The following is a 17,706-nucleotide window of genomic DNA, read 5'->3' as shown; positions in this document are numbered from 1 at the left end:
GTAGCGACTTATAAGTAATGAAGCAGTTGATGCAATATGAGGCAGTTCATGCATTTGTATCCACATGCTGTGTCACAAATTGTAGCGACTTATAAGTAATGAAGCAGTTCATGCAGTATGAGGCAGTTCATGCATTTGTATCAACATGTTGTGTCACAAATTGTAGCGACTTATAAGTAATGAAGCAGTTCATGCAGTATGAGGCAGTTCATGCATTTGTATCAACATGTTGTGTCACAAATTGTAGCGACTTATAAGTAATGAAGCAGTTCATGCAGTATGAGGCAGTTCATGCATTTGTATCAACATATTGTGTCAAAAATTGTAGTGACTTACAAGTAATGAAGCAGTTTATGCAGTATGAGGCAGTTCATGCATTTGTATCAACATGTTGTGTCACAAATTGTAGCGACTTATAAGTAATGAAGCAGTTCATGAAATGTAATTCTTGCCCATAACAGCGTGATATGCAGAGATGTGTAAGCTTGTTAATTAACAGTTCCTGTCATGCATTTGCCTTAAACCAAAGTATACTGGTGGTGTAGAGGTTAAACTATCCTCTAAATGATGAAACGTGAGTACTAAAAGGTTTTGACAGCACCGGCACTCCAGGACCAAAGTCCGCCAGTAGAACACAGGGAATGCACTTCAATTACGCTCAGTGAGCGGTCTCACCCAATCCGTCTGGAATACAGGGTTACAAGGCAGCAGTGCTGCTGATATAATACACACTTGTCTGGAAGTCCGACACCACAGTGATGAGTAGATAAGGCACTGGAATAAAGCAAGGTAGTTTCAAACAAGCCCGCTTGCAGTTTGCGTGTGACATCACAACAGACAACGCACGTTTCGGGCTCTGCCCTTCAACTTGGCCTGTCACTCCAAGAGGGCCTCCTTCTTTTAAGGCTAGTAGAATAACGCCATGTTGATGAGTAACGCCATGTTCATGCCTCATACTGCATGAACTGCTTTATTACTTACTAGTCCTAAAGCCCGTTCACACAGGCCATTTTTTGCAGTAGAGCGGTCCCACCCCTTGCGCTCTCTCCCTCCCCCTCTCTTTTGCTCTCTCTCTCGCCCTCTCTTTTGAGCTCTCTCTCTCCCCCTCTCTTTTGAGCTCTCTCTCTCCCCCTCTCTTTTGCGCTCTCTCTCTCCCCCCTCTCTTTTTCGCTCTCTCTCCCCCTCTCTTTTGCGCTCCCCCTCGCCCCCTCTCTTTTGCGCTCTCTCTGCCCCTCTCTTTTGCTCTCTCTCTCCCCCTCTATTTTGCTCTCTCTCTCTCCCCATCTCTTTTGTGCTCTTTCTCTCCCATCTCTTTTGCGCTCTCTCTCTCCCCATCTCTTTTGCGCTCTCTCTCCCCCTCTCTTTTGCGCTCTCTCTTCTCCTCTCTTTTGAGCTCTCTCCCCCCTCTCTCTCCCCCCTTTCCTCTCTCTCCCCTCTCTCTCTCTCCCCCTCTCTTTTGTGCTCTCTCTCTCTCCCCCTCGTTTGCTCTCTCTCTCTCTCCCCCTCTCTTTTGCGCTCTCTCTCTCCCCCTCTCTTTTGTGCTCTCTCCCCCCCTCTCTTTTGCGCTCTCTCCCCCCCTTTGTTTTGCGCGCTCTCCCCCTCTCTTTTGCTCTCTCTCTCCCCTCTCTTTTGTGCTCTCTCTCCCCCTCTCTTTTGCGCTCTCTCTCTCCCCCTCTCTTTTGCGCTCTCTTCCAACTCTCTTTGCACTCTCTCCCCCCTCTTTTGCTCTCTCTCTCTCCCCATCTCTTTTGCGCTCTCTCTCCCCCTCTCTTTTGAGCTCTCTCCCCCTCTTTCTCTCCCCCCCTCCTCTCTGTCCCCCCTCCTCTCTCTCTCTCTCTCTCTCTCTCTCTCTCTCTCTCTCTCTCTCTCTCTCCCCCTCCTTTCTCTCTCTCTCTCTCCCCCCTCCTCTCTCTTTCTCCCCCCTCCTCTCTCTCTCTCCCCCCTCCTCTCTCTCTCCCCCTCCTCTCTCTCTCCCCCCTCCTCTCTCTCTCCCTCCTCCTCTCTCTCTCCCCCCCTCCTCTCTCTCTCTCCCCCCTCCTCTCTCTCTCCCCCCTCCTCTCTCTCTCCCCCCCTCCTCTCTCTCCCCCCCTCCTCTCTCTCTCTCCCCCCTCCTCTCTCTCTCCCCCCTCCTCTCTATCTCCCCCCTCCTCTCTCTCTCCCCCCTCCTCTCTCTCCCCCCCTCCTCTCTCTCTCCCCCTCCTCTCTCTCTCTCCCCCTCCTCTCTCTCTCCCCCTCCTCTCTCTCTCCCCCCCTCCTCTCTCTCTCTCTCTCTCTCTCTCCCCCTCCTCTCTCTCTCCCCCCTCCTCTCTCTCTCCCCCCCTCCTCTCTCTCTCTCCCCCTCCTTTCTCTTTCTCTCTCCCCCTCCTCTCTCTCTCTCCCCCCCCTCCTCTCTCTATCCCCCCTCCTCTCTATCCCCCCCCCTCCTCTCTCTCTCTCCCCCCTCCTCTCTCTCTCCCCCCTCCTCTCTATCTCCCCCCTCCTTTCTCTCTCTCCCCCTCTCTCTTTTGTGCTCTCTCTCCCGCCTCTTTTGCTCTCTCTCTATCTCCCCCTCTCTTTTGTGCTCTCTCTCTCCCCCTCTCTTTTGCGCTCTCTCTCCCCCTCTCTTTTGCTCTCTCTCTCCCCCCTCTCTTTTGTGCTCTCTCTCTCTCCCCCCTCTTTTGCTCTCTCCCCCCTCTTTTGCTCTCTCTCTCTCCCCCATCTCTTTTACGCTCTCTCCCCCCTCTCCCCTCCTCTCTCTCTCCCTTCCTCTCTCTCCCCTCCTCTCTCTCTCTCCCCGTCTCCTCTCTCTCCCCTCTCCTCTCTCTCTCTCTCTCTCACCCCCTCTCCTCTCTCTCTCACCCCCTCTCCTCTCTCTCACCCCCTCTCCTCTCTCTCTCCTCTCTCTCTCCCCTCCTCTCTGTCTCTCAGTCTACCCTCTCTAATCGCGACCTTGTCTGACCACACCCCCTTCATGCCCGGCCACGCCCCCTTTACGGACATTCCCGTCCGGTCATGCCCCCTTCACGTCGGCCACGTCCCCCTGCTCATGCCCGGCCATGCCCACTTCTGCTGCAGATAGGATCAGCAAGGGAATAGGATTCAAAGGCCAGGTGTGTTTGTCCTCGTGCTGTCTTTACTGCGCATGACAGCTTCGGACAAACACAATTGGCCTTTTATATAATAGGATAAGTTGCTATAATTTGTGACACAGCATGTGGATACAAATGCATGAACTGCCTCATATTGCATCAACTGCTTCATTACTTATAAGTCGCTACAATTTGGGAAACAGCATGTTGATACAAATGCATGAACTGCCTCATATTACCGCTTGCATCTAACTCTGCTACAGCTTCTGCTTTGCTTATAAGCTTATACATTTCATCACAGTCTGGACTGACTCTATGTCTGATTATGTATAGGATTTAGGGACTTTTTATCTTTTCTTTATGTTGTTTTGTTATCTTTTGTTCATTAAATTGCTTACATTTTGATTTCACACTTTTGTGTCATTAGTTTGCTTCTGTAGACTGCTTAGATGAGATAGAGAGAGAGAGTACAAAAATACTATCATATACTGTATATATATTTAGAAATATGTATTTATAAATTAATAGAACATAGTCTGCTATGTGCAGAACATTGAAATGTGAAATATTCATTTGGGGGAATATGTGAATGCGCACACTATATTGTAAGTTCAGCTTTTTGCTCTTGTCAGGTTTGCAACAAGCTTACTTCTACACAATAACGCATGACTGATCATTTGTTTTTATCAGCAGACCAAGCATTTTTAGAAAATTCCTAATTTGAGAAATTGCCACTATGAAATGTAAAAAAAAAAAAAAAAATTAAAAAAGGGTCATTTTCTATGGCACAGAATGTAAGCGTAGGGAGAGTTCGACTAGAGTGATAACCTACCCTGTAAGGTAAGTGCCTAGTTCTGTGGAAAATTGTAGCAATTTTCTTTATCGCTGTGGCTTAGTGTTCCCCTCTTCTTTCTCCTGCTGATCAACTTGGCTTTTTCCTCCGTCCCTTCCCCTTATTTGTTCTTTGTTTATTTTGTAGCTTTTGGGTGGTGACACTGTATCAGCTTCCTAACGGCTAGATTTAGAGTTTTGTCGGTAACGACCCGCGTAGCTAACGCTGGCTTTTTTCTGGCCGCACCTTTAAAATAACTCTGGTATTGAGAGTCCACAGAATGGCTGCGTTAGGCTCCAAAAAAGGAGCGTACAGCATATTTAACGCAACTTCAACTCTCGATACCAGAGTTGCTTACGGATGCGGCCAGCCTCAAAAACGTGCTCGTGCACGATTCCCCCATAGGAAATAATGGGGCTGTTTGAGCTGAAAAAAAACTAACACCTGCAAAAAAGCCGCGTTCAGCTCCTAACGCAGCCCAATTGTTTCCTATGGGGAAACACTTCCTACGTCTGCACCTAACACTCTAACATGTACCCCGAGTCTAAACACCCCTAACCTTACACTTATTAACCCCTATTCTGCCGCCCCCGCTATCGCTGACCCCTGTATATTATTTTTAACCCCTAATCTGCCGCTCCGTAAACCGCCGGCACTTACATTATCCCTATGTACCCCTAATCTGCTGCCCCTAACACCGCCGACCCCTATATTATATGTATTAACCTCTAACCTGCCCCCCACAACGTCGCAGCCAGCTACCTACAATAATTAACCCCTAATCTGCCGACCGCAAAGAGCCGCCACCTACATTATAGCTATGTACCCCTAATCTGCTGCCCCTAACACCGCCGACCCCTATATTATATTTATTAACCCCTAATCTGCCCCCCTCAACGTCGCCTCTACCTGCCTACACTTATTAACCCCTAATCTGCCGAGCGGACCACACCGCTACTATAATAAAGTTATTAACCCCTAATCCGCCTCACTAACCCTATAATAAATAGTATTAACCCCTAATCTGCCCTCCCTAACATCGCCGACACCTAACTTCAATTATTAACCCCTAATCTGCCGACTGGAGCTCACGCTATTCTAATAAATGTATTAACCCCTAAAGCTAAGTCTAACCCTAACACTAACACCCCCCCTAAATTAAATATAATTTTAATCTAACGAAATAAATTAACTCATTAAATAAATTATTCCTATTTAAAGATAAATACTTACCTGTAAAATAAACCCTAATATAGCTACAATATAAATCATAATTATATTATAGCTATTTTAGGATTTATATTTATTTTACAGGTAACTTTGTATTTATTTTAACCAGGTACAATAGCTATTAAATAGTTAAGAACTATTTAATAGCTAAAATAGTTAAAATAATTACAAATTTACCTGTAAAATAAATCCTAACCTAAGTTACAATTAAACCTAACACTACACTATCAATAAATTAATTAAATAAAATACCTATAATTATCTACAATTAAACCTAACACTACACTATCAATAAATAAATTAAATACAATTCCTACAAATAAATACAATGAAATAAACTAACTAAAGTACAAAAAATAAAAAAGAACTAAGTTACAAAAAATAAAAAAATATTTACAAACATTAGAAATATATTACAACAATTTTAAACTAATTACACCTACTCTAAGCCCCCTAATAAAATAACAAAGCCCCCCAAAATAAAAAATGCCCTACCCTATTCTAAATTAATAAAGTTAAAAGCTCTTTTACCTTACCAGCCCTGAACAGGGCCCTTTGCGGGGCATGCCCCAAGAAGTTCAGCTCTTTTGCCTGTAAAAAAAAACATACAATACCCCCCCAACATTACAACCCACCACCCACATACCCCTAATCTAACCCAAACCCCCCTTAAATAAACCTAACACTAAGCCCCTGAAGATCTCCCTAACTTGAGTCGTCTTCCCCCTGCCGAGCCAAATTCTTCATCCAAGCGGAGCAAGAAGAGGTCTTCCATCCGATTGAAGTCTTCATCCAAGAGGCATCTTCTATCGTCATCCATCCGGAGCGGAGCGGCAGCATCCTGAAGACCTCCGACGCGGAACATCCATCCTGGCCGACGACTGAACGACGAATGACGGTTCCTTTAAATGACGTCATCCAAGATGGCGTCCCTCGAATTCCGATTGGCTGATAGGATTCTATCAGCCAATCGGAATTAAGGTAGGAATATTCTGATTGGCTGATGGAATCAGCCAATCAGAATCAAGTTCAATCCGATTGGCTGAATCAGCCAATCGGATTGAACTTGATTCTGATTGGCTGATTCCATCAGCCAATCAGAATATTGCAGCCCTTACGGCAGATCCCCTGCTCATCCTGACTTACCCCTGATGTTTGGACGCTCTAAGAATGAGGCAGCTAGGAGGGGCGACCGCGTGAATAAATACAGGTAGAATATGTGATATGCATCTGTGCACTGAATACTACTGTCTGAAAAGAAAACAGTACCTGTGAATAAAGACGTGTGTTTCCATTGCTCCTCCTATGCTATGCCTTTAGAGCACTATTTGACTCAGTAACAATTGGGGTTAAAGTCTGAAGTGACTGGTCTCTATTCACCGGGGATTGTATAACTGCATCCATTTTGCATTAACGCTGCACCTGTTGGATTACAAATATCTGCAAGTCTTAAACGGACTGTTTTTGGTCTATTTTCCCTGGTGCACCAGATAACATTTTTTTGGCCAGCACTTTATAATACTTTTTTTGTGCGGGATCCACTGTATGAATGTGAATGTGTGTTTTGTGCATATAGTTAATAAATATTTATATCGTTTTGGATACATAGGCTTTTGTGTATTTATTTAGTTTTACAGTTGTGCTGGATTTACCTAGGCCTAGATTTGGAGTTTGGCGGTAGATGGGTTGTTAACGCTACGCAGGCTTTTTTCTGGCCACACCATAAAATTAACTCTGGTATCGAGAGTCCAAAAAAATGCTGCGTTAGGCTCCAAAAAAGGAGCGTAGAGCATTTTTACCGCAAATGCAACTCTCGATACCAGAGTTGCTTACGGACGCGGCCAGCCTCAAAAACGTGCTCGTGCACGATTCCCCCATAGGAAACAATGGGGCTGTTTGAGCTGAAAAAAAACCTAACACCTGCAAAAAAGCCGCGTTCAGCTCCTAACGCAGCCCCATTGTTTCCTATGGGGAAACACTTCCTAAGTCTGCACCTAACACTCTAACATGTACCCCGAGTCTAAACACCCCTAACCTTACACTTATTAACCCCTAATCTGCCGCCCCCGCTATCGCTGACCCCTGCATTATATTATTAACCCCTAATCTGCCGCTCCGTAAACCGCCGCAATTTACATTATCCCTATGTACCCCTAATATGCTGCCCCTAACACCGCCGACCCCTATATTATATTTATTAACCCCTAATCTGCCCCCCACAACGTCGCCTCCACCTGCCTACACTTATTAACCCCTAATCTGCCGAGCGGACCGCACCGCTACTATAATAAATGTATTAACCCCTAATCCGCCTCACTAACCCTATAATAAATAGTATTAACCCCTAATCTGCCCTCCCTAACATCGCCGACACCTAACTTCAATTATTAACCCCTAATCTGACGACCGGAGCTCACCGCTACTATAATAAATGTATTAACCCCTAAAGCTAAGTCTAACCCTAACACTAACACCCCCCTAACTTAAATATAATTTAAATCTAACGAAATTAATTAACTCTTATTAAATAAATTATTCCTATTTAAAGCTAAATACTTACCTGTAAAATAAACCCTAATATAGCTACAATATAAATTATAATTACATTGTAGCTATTTTAGGATTTATATTTATTTTACAGGCAACTTTGTAATTATTTTAACCAGGTACAATAGCTATTAAATAGTTAAGAACTATTTAATAGTTACCTAGTTAAAATAATAACAAAATTACCTGTAAAATAAATCCTAACCTAAGTTATAATTAAACCTAACACTACCCTATCAATAAATTAATTAAATAAAATACCTACAATTACCTACAATAAAACCTAACACTACACTATCAATAAATAAATTAAATACAATTCCTACAAATAACTACAATTACATAAACTAACTAAAGTACAAAAAATAAAAAAGAACTAAGTTACAAAAAATAAAAAAATATTTACAAACATAAGAAAAATATTACAACAATTTTAAACTAATTACACCTACTCTAAGCCCCCTAATAAAATAACAAAGACCCCCAAAATAAAAAAATGCCCTACCCTATTCTAAATTAATAAAGTTAAAAGCTCTTTTACCTTACCAGCCCTGAACAGGGCCCTTTGCGGGGCATGCCCCAAGAAAATCAGCTCTTTTGCCTGTAAAAAAAAACATACAATACCCCCCCCCCAACATTACAACCCACCACCCACATACCCCTAATCTAACCCAAACCCCCCTTAAATAAACCTAACACTAAGCCCCTGAAGATCTTCCTACCTTGTCTTCACCTCAACAGGTATCACCGATCCGTCCTGGCATCCGGTGCTGAAGAGGTCCAGAAGAGGCTCCAAAGTCTTCCTCCTATCCGGCAAGAAGAGGACATCCGGACCGGCAAACATCTTCATCCAAGCGGCATCTTCTATCTTCTTCCATCCGGTGCGGAGCGGGTCCATCTTGAAGCAGCCGACGCGGATCCATCCTCTTCTTCCGGCGTCTCCCGATGAATGACGGTTCCTTTAAGGGACGTCATCCAAGATGGCGTCCCTCGAATTCCGATTGGCTGATAGGATTCTATCAGCCAATCGGAATTAAGGTAGGAATATTCTGATTGGCTGATGGATTCAGCCAATCAGAATCAAGTTCAATCCGATTGGCTGATCCAATCAGCCAATCAGATTGAGCTCGCATTCTATTGGCTGTTCCGATCAGCCAATAGAATGCGAGCTCAATCTGATTGGCTGATTGGATCAGCCAATCGGATTGAACTTGATTCTGATTGGCTGATTCCATCAGCCAATCAGAATATTCCTACCTTAATTCCGATTGGCTGATAGAATCCTATCAGCCAATCGGAATTCGAGGGACGCCATCTTGGATGACGTCCCTTAAAGGAACCGTCATTCATCAGGAGACGCCGGAAGAAGAGGATGGATCCGCGTTGGCTGCTTCAAGATGGACCCGCTCCGCACCGGATGGAAGAAGATAGAAGATGCCGCTTGGATGAAGATGTTTGCCGGTCCGGATGTCCTCTTCTTGCCGGATAGGAGGAAGACTTTGGAGCCTCTTCTGGACTTCTTCAGCACCGGATGCCAGGACGGATCGGTGATACCTGTTGAGGTGAAGACAAGGTAGGAAGATCTTCAGGGGCTTAGTGTTAGGTTTATTTAAGGGGGGTTTGGGTTAGATTAGGGGTATGTGGGTGGTGGGTTGTAATGTTGGGGGGGGGGGTATTGTATGTTTTTATTTTACAGGCAAAAGAGCTGATTTTCTTGGGGCATGACCCGCAAAGGGCCCTGTTTAGGGCTGGTAAGGTAAAAGAGCTTTTAACTTTATTAATTTAGAATAGGGTAGGGCATTTTTTTATTTTGGGGGTCTTTGTTATTTTATTAGGGGGCTTAGAGTAGGTGTAATTAGTTTAAAATTGTTGTAATATTTTTCTTATGTTTGTAAATATTTTTTTATTTTTTGTAACTTAGTTATTTTTAATTTTTTGTACTTTAGTTAGTTTATGTAATTGTAGTTATTTGTAGGAATTGTATTTAATTTATTTATTGATAGTGTAGTGTTAGGTTTTATTGTAGGTAATTGTAGGTATTTTATTTAATTAATTTATTGATAGGGTAGTGTTAGGTTTAATTATAACTTAGGTTAGGATTTATTTTACAGGTAATTTTGTAATTATTTTAACTAGGTAGCTATTAAATAGTTCTTAACTATTTAATAGCTATTGTACCTGGTTAAAATAATTACAAAGTTGCCTGTAAAATAAATATTAATCCTAAAATAGCTACAATGTAATTATAATTTATATTGTAGCTATATTAGGATTTATTTTACAGGTAAGTATTTAGCTTTAAATAGGAATAATTTATTTAAGAATAGTTAATTAATTTTGTTAGATGTAAATTATATTTAAGTTAGGGGGGTGTTAGTGTTAGGGTTAGACTTAGCTTTAGGGGTTAATACATTTATTATAGTAGCGGTGAGCTCCGGTCGTCAGATTAGGGGTTAATAATTGAAGTTAGGTGTCGGCGATGTTAGGGAGGGCAGATTAGGGGTTAATACTATTTATGATAGGGTTAGTGAGGCGGATTAGGGGTTAATAACTTTATTATAGTAGCGCTCAGGTCCGCTCGGCAGATTAGGGGTTAATAAGTGTAGGCAGGTGGAGGCGACGTTGAGGGGGGCAGATTAGGGGTTAATAAATATAATATAGGGGTCGGCGGTGTTAGGGGCAGCAGATTAGGGGTACATAGCTATAATGTAGGTGGCGGCGCTTTGCGGTCGGCAGATTAGGGGTTAATTATTGTAAGTAGCTGGCGGCGACGTTGTGGGGGCAGGTTAGGGGTTAATAAATATAATACAGGGGTCGGCGGGGTTAGGGGCAGCAGATTAGGGGTACATAAGTATAACGTAGGTGGCGGTCGGCAGATTAGGGGTTAAAAAATTTTAATCGAGTTGCGGCGATGTGGGGGGACCTCAGTTTAGGGGTACATAGGTAGTTTATGGGTGTTAGTGTACTTTAGGGTACAGTAGTTAAGAGCTGTATGAACCGGCGTTAGCCCAGAAAGCTCTTAACTCCTGCTTTTTTTCTGCGGCTGGAGTTTTGTCGTTAGAGCTCTAACGCTCACTTCAGAAACGACTCTAAATACCGGCGTTAGGAAGATCCCATTGAAAAGATAGGATACGCAATTGACGTAAGGGGATCTGCGGTATGGAAAAGTTGCGGCTGAAAAGTGAGCGTTAGACCCTTTTTTCAGTGACTCCAAATACCGGCGGTAGCCTAAAACCAGCGTTAGGAGCCTCTAACGCTGGTTTTCACGGCTACCGCCAAACTCTAAATCTAGGCCCTAGACTTTTGGGAATTTCTTATTGTGAAGCTCCCACTTTCTTTTCTATGTTGTTTCATATGTACTTTTCTAGGAAGCACCTGTTCTCAAGTGATTCATTTTATTAACCTATTAGTGTGCAACTCTGTTCCTGTTTCTTTTTGTCTACTAAATTTGTAATTATTTTAACTATTTTAGCTATTAAATAGTTCTTAACTATTTAATAGCTATTGTACCTGGTTAAAATAAATACAAAGTTACCTGTCAAATAAATATAAATCCTAAAATAGCTATAATATAATTATGATTTATATTGTAGCTATATTAGGGTTTATTTTACAGGTAAGTATTTAGCTTTAAATAGGAATAATTTATTTAATAAGAGTTAATTTATTTCGTTAGATTAAAATTATATTTAATTTAGGGGGGTGTTAGTGTTAGGGTTAGACTTAGCTTTAGGGGTTAATACATTTATTAGAATAGCGGTGAGCTCCAGTCGGCAGATTAGGGGTTAATAATTGAAGTTAGGTGTCGGCGATGTTAGGGAGGGCAGATTAGGGGTTAATACTATTTATTATAGGGTTAGTGAGGCGGATTAGGGGTTAATAACTTTATTATAGTAGCGGTGCGGTCCGCTCGGCAGATTAGGGGTTAATAAGTGTAGGCAGGTGGAGGCGACGTTGAGGGGGGCAGATTAGGGGTTAGTAAATATAATATAGGGGTCGGCGGTGTTAGGGGCAGCAGATTAGGGGTACATAGCTATAATGTAGGTGGCGGCTCTTTGCGGTCGGCAGATTAGGGGTTAATTATTGTAGGTAGCTGGCTGCGACGTTGTGGGGGGCAGGTTAGGGGTTAATACATATAATATAGGGGTCGGCGGTGTTAGGGGCAGCAGATTAGGGGTACATAAGTATAACGTAGGTGGCGGTCGGCAGATTAGGGGTTAAAAAAAATTAATCGAGTGTCAGCGATATGGGGGGGCCTCGGTTTAGGGGTACATAGGTAGTTTATGGGTGTTAGTGTACTTTAGAGCACAGTAGTTAAGAGCTTTATAAACCGGCGTTAGCCCAGAAAGCTCTTAACTACTGACTTTTTTCTGCGGCTGGAGTTTTGTCGTTAGATTTCTAACGCTCACTTCAGACACGACTCTAAATACCGGCGTTAGAAAGATCCCATTGAAAAGATAGGATACGCAATTGACGTAAGGGGATCTGCGGTATAGAAAAGTCGCGGCTGAAAAGTGAGCGTTAGACCCTTTTTTGAATGACTCCAAATACCGGCGGTAGCCTAAAACCAGCGTTAGGAGCCTCTAACGCTGGTTTTCACGGCTACCGCCAAACTCCAAATCTAGGCCTTAGTGTTGCTTTAGTTGCTGTGGCATGGGCAAGTGCAATCCGGCTAGCTATTGGTAAATCCAGATGCAGAATTAGAATGTGGAAAGGTTAGCACAGCCTTGGTCCCTACTGGGATGGAGTTTTTCTTCATCCTAGCAGGTGCTGTCAGTGCTTAATTTTTAAACCAGGGTCTGGGAGGAGTGGGCTGAGTTTGAGCTAGATTACGAGTGGCGTGCTAACTGTAGCTCGCAAGCGCTATGGAATATTTTGGGTTATTTTGAGTTGAAAATAAAGGCATTCACTTGGGAGCAATCGGATTTAAGGTGTGTCGGGTTAGCTCAACTTCTGAGCTTTTGTTACCTGTTAACACGAGACAAAACGTTGTACAAAAAAAAGGTCTGAAGATGGGAGCCAAAAAAAGGGAAACTGTGTCGATGCCTCTCCTGACACAAACCTGGGCTTGCAGACCGTGCTGCTCACTCCCAGGTACAAACACCAACGAAAAAGAAATCCCTTATATATTACGGTTCCCAGACCAAAAGAAATGTCCATTGAATTAGGCACAACATAAGCACTGTACTCAAAGATGCATATAACGGTTCATACCTTTATTCATGGTGTGTGAACAAACACTCTGCATACATATACGAGGTGACTACCAGGAGACACAGGTGTAGGTGGAGTGTGACGTCATCTGACGAGTTTCACGCCCTTTGACAAATCTTTGACAAAGCACCAGAAGGGCGTGAAACGCGTCAGATGACGTCACACTCCACCTACACCAGTGTCTCCTGGTAGTCAGTGTCACCTCGTATATGTACGCAGAGTGTTTGTTCACACACCACGAATAAAGGTATGAACTGTTATATGCATCTTTGAGTACAGTGCTTATGTTGTGCCTAATTCAATGGACATTTCTTTTGGTCTGGGAACCATAATATATAAGCAATTTATTTTTCGTTGGTATATATTTATATATATATGTATATCTATATATATATATATATATATATATATATATATATATATATATATATATATATATATATATATATATATATATAAAATCATATACAGGGGTTGAAAAACCCAGTCATCCGGTGGTCCGGGATGACTAAAAAATAAGCTGGGGCGAGTTGAGAAAAGCTGCCACAAGTTTAATTTATTATTATGTTTTTTACTGTTTTTTTTTAATTATTCTTATTTAAATGTATTACCGGTGTGTAGTTTGTATGCAAGTACTGCGCACAGGTTTCTAACAGGCAAAGTCAGAAGTGAGGGCTTATTGGAATACAGGAGTCCCACATGTATGCCTGGCCATAGAGTTTTGTTCGCTGTAGGACCGCGCTAAGCGGGAACTAACCGAGAGGAGAGAGGAGAACTAACCAAGAACTAGCTAAGAGGTAGATGCAGGGCCTGTGAAAGATGGAACATACTGCTCTGCTGAAATTGTGAGTATTATATCTCACACACAAACCTGTCACACAGAGAACACCGTTTTTTATATTTTATAAACATAAAATCTGTTCAGACAGGGAGGTAACACACTGGAAATTACATTGGCTGTAGACAGGCAAAAAATATTCTCACCTGGTGCTGCTGTATCCTTAGGGCAGGAAACTTTTAATCATATAAAAAAAATGGTTGAGCAAAAAAATTTAAAGAATAAATTATATATTATGGTGCAAATAAAATGTACTCTTTGTTAGCTGGCAATTTCTAAAACATTTTTTGCTGAATTCATAATTATATATATATATATATATATATATATATATATATATATATATATATATACTGTGTGTGTCTGTACATTGTCTACTTCTGACCTCGCCAATTTTTTTAAATTATGAATTGGATAAGGTTTTCTGATCAGTTTTAGACAATCGACTTCACACACGTGTCTATTATTTGCTGAATGATATCACTGTTTAAGTAACTGCTTGCTTGAAACTGAACAAAAACAACAAAAAAAGGGATAAAAAATATAATTTGCAGCATCTCTTTAGTTTATATTATGAAATATTAATGCTGTATGGATATATTTTTCTTAGAATGATTAATTGATTGGTCTGACTATTTTATATAACTTTTATAGAGCAATATACAATAGTTGTAGTCATTACAAATTCAGACTCTATATAAATCCCCTCTCTCTATATATTTTTCACTGTCAGCCAGATGCTTGAACCTTTCTGGTTTAGAGTTGTCAAGAGAATACCAGCTATCTAGGTTATAACATTGCTGACTACATGACATTAGAATCTCTAACACATCACATCTTGTGCTGTTGCCAGTGAAGGCAGGTGTCCTGAATTCTGGAGTTGTAGTCAGTGACCACAGGCAGAATGTGGCATTTGTCTGTGCACTTTGTCTTAATCCTGGCGTGTGTGATGACTAAACCAAATTATCACTATCACTTTGCTGTCACATGCTGGAGACACACATAAAGCATTATTAATTTAGTTTATGCACATGATTTCCTTTCTTCTTTATGAATGGCAATCTTTTCTGTTTTTTTTTTTAAGTTCCTAAATGGAGGCAGTCATTTTTAACATCCATGCAGAAATAAGATACAAACCAAACAAGTACAATGCCAACAAAAGAACTACCAAATGAATGAATTTCCTTATGTCATTAGAATCTAGAATGAATGGATAACACATTATTAGTACTGATAGGGAAGTTGCACTCAGGATTTTACATAAAATCTGTTTAAATTTAAAACTAAACTCTCAAGAAGTACAACTAATGTATAAGTATCAATTGCTAACTGGCTGAGAGGGACATCTCCCACAGAAAATAAAAGTTGTTGTATTCAGTGCAGGTATTTCCCCCTCTGTTTCTCTCTCTCCCTGTTTGTGTGTCTGTCTCTCTCAATCTCTCTCACTCTCGTTCCCCCTTTGTGTGTCTCTCCCCACCTTTGTGTGTCTCTCTCCCCCTTTGTCTGTCTCTCTCCACCCCTCTGTCTTACAGTCTCTCACTCTCCTCTCTCTCTCTCTCCCTTTCTCCGCCCTTATGTGTTTCTCTCTCCCTCTCTATCCCTTCTCTCTCTTTATCTCCTTCTGTGTCTCTTTCCTCTCTCTCTCTTTCTCTCTCCCTCTTTCTTTCTCTGTCTCTCTCTTTCTCCTTCTGTCTCTCTCTTTCTCCTTCTGTCTCTCTCTCTCCATCTCTGTCTCACTCTCTCTCCTCTGTCTCACTCCTCTGTCTCTCTCTCTCTCCTCTGTCTCTCTCTCCTTCTTTCCTTGTCTCCCTAATTCTCTGTCTCTCTCTCTCCTCTGTCTCTCTCTCCTTCTTTCCTTGTCTCCTTAATTCTCTGTCTCTCTCTTTCTCCTTCTCTCTACTTCTCTGTCTATCTCCTTCTTTCTCTCACACTCCTTCTGTGTCTCTCTCCCTCCTCTCTCTCTTTTTTTCTGTCTCTCTGTCTCTCTCCTTCTTGGTCTCTGGCCTCTAGTTATTAACGTGTCTACTTTACCTACCATCGCCACCGCGGACCTGAAAAATCACGCCAAAGTTATCAATAAATCTGTCAAAAAGCAGTGCACCAAGTACGGGGCGATGAGCAGCGGACTGTGATAGTTATCACTCATCCGATCTCGCTGCTCTTCAGCTTTTTGACAGCTTTATTGACAAGCTGTAACTAAGCACCCACACTAAACTACACTGTTCTACCCATTATACCGGCGCCCCCGGAGCCCCCCGCAACTAAATAAAGTTATTAACCCCTAAACCGCCGCTCCTAGACCCCGCAGCAACTATAATAAATGTATTAACCCCTAAACCGCCACTCTCGGAGCCCACCGCCACCTACTTTATACATAGTAACCCCTATCCTGCCCCCCCTATACCGCCGCCACCTATAATAAAGTTATTAACCCCTTTCCTGCAGATCCCAGACCTCGCCGCACCTAAATAAATAGTTTAACCCCTAAACTGCCACTCCTGGACCCCGCTGCAACCTATATTAAACTTATTAACCCCTAATCTGCCTCCCCTACACCGTCGCCACCTATAATAAATTTATCAACCCCTATCCTGCCCCCCCTATACCGCTGCAACCTATAATAAATTTATTAACCCCTATCCTGCCCCCCCTTCACTGCCGCCACTATAATCAAATTATTAACCCCTAAACCTAAGTCTAACACTAACCCTAACGCCCCCCTAACTTAAATATTAATTAAATAAATCTAAATAACATTTTTATTATTAACTAAATTAATCCTATTTAAAACTAAATACTTACCTTTAAAATAAACCCTAATATAGCTACAATATAAATAATAATTATATTGTAGCTATCTTAGGATTTATTTTTATTTTACAGCAAATTTCAATTTATTTTAACTAGGTACAATAGCTATTAAACAGTTATTAAATATTTAATAGCTATCTAGTTAAAATAAAGAGAAATTTACCTGTAAAATAAAAACTAATCTAAGTTACAATTACACCTAACACTACACTATAATTAAATAAATTATTCCTATTTCAAACTAAATACTTACCTGTAAAATAAACCCTAAGATAGCTACAATGTAATTAATAATTACGTTGTAGCTATTTTAGGATTTATATTTATTTTACAGGTAACTTTGTATTTATTTTAGCTAGTTAGAATAGTTATTAAATAGTTATTAACTATTTAATAACTACCTAGCTAAAAGAAATACAAAATTACCTGTAAAATAAATCCTAACCTAAGTTACAATTAAACCTAACACTACACTATCATTAAATTAATTAAATAAATTAGCTACAAATAACTACAATTAAATTCAATTAAATAAACTAACTAAAGTACAAAAAATAAAAAAGCTAAGTTACAAAAAATAAAAAAAATAATTTACAAACATTTCAAAAATATTACAACAATTTTAAGCTACTTACACCTAATGTAAGCCCCATAATAAAATAACAAAGCCCCCCAAAATAAAAAAATGCCCTACCCTATTCTACATTAAAAAGTTACCAGCTCTATTACCTTACAAGCCCTTAAAAGGGCCTTTTGCGGGGCATGCCCCAAAGAAAACAGCTCTTTTGCCTCTAAAATAAAAATACAACCCCCCAACATTAAAACCCACCACCCACATACCCCTACTCTAACCCAAACCCCCTTAAATAAACCTAACACTACCCCCCTGAAGATCATCCTACCTTTAGCCGTCTTCAGCCAGCCGACCACCGATGGAACCGAAGAGGAGATCCGGAGCGGCAGAAGTCATCATCCAAGGGGCGTTGAAGAAGTCTTCCATCCGATTGAAGTCTTCATCCAAACGGCGTCTTTAATCTTCATCCATCCGGAGCGGAGCGGAGCCATCTTCAGACGAGCCGACGCGGAGCCATCCTCTTTTTCCCGACGACTAACGACGAATGATGGTACCTTTAAGTGACGTCATCCAAGATGGCGTCCCTTCAATT

The sequence above is a fragment of the Bombina bombina genome, chromosome 4 (genome assembly GCF_027579735.1).
Source record: "Bombina bombina isolate aBomBom1 chromosome 4, aBomBom1.pri, whole genome shotgun sequence".
In the NCBI taxonomy this organism is placed as follows: domain Eukaryota; kingdom Metazoa; phylum Chordata; class Amphibia; order Anura; family Bombinatoridae; genus Bombina; species Bombina bombina.
Note: the sequence above shows the minus strand (reverse complement) of the source record.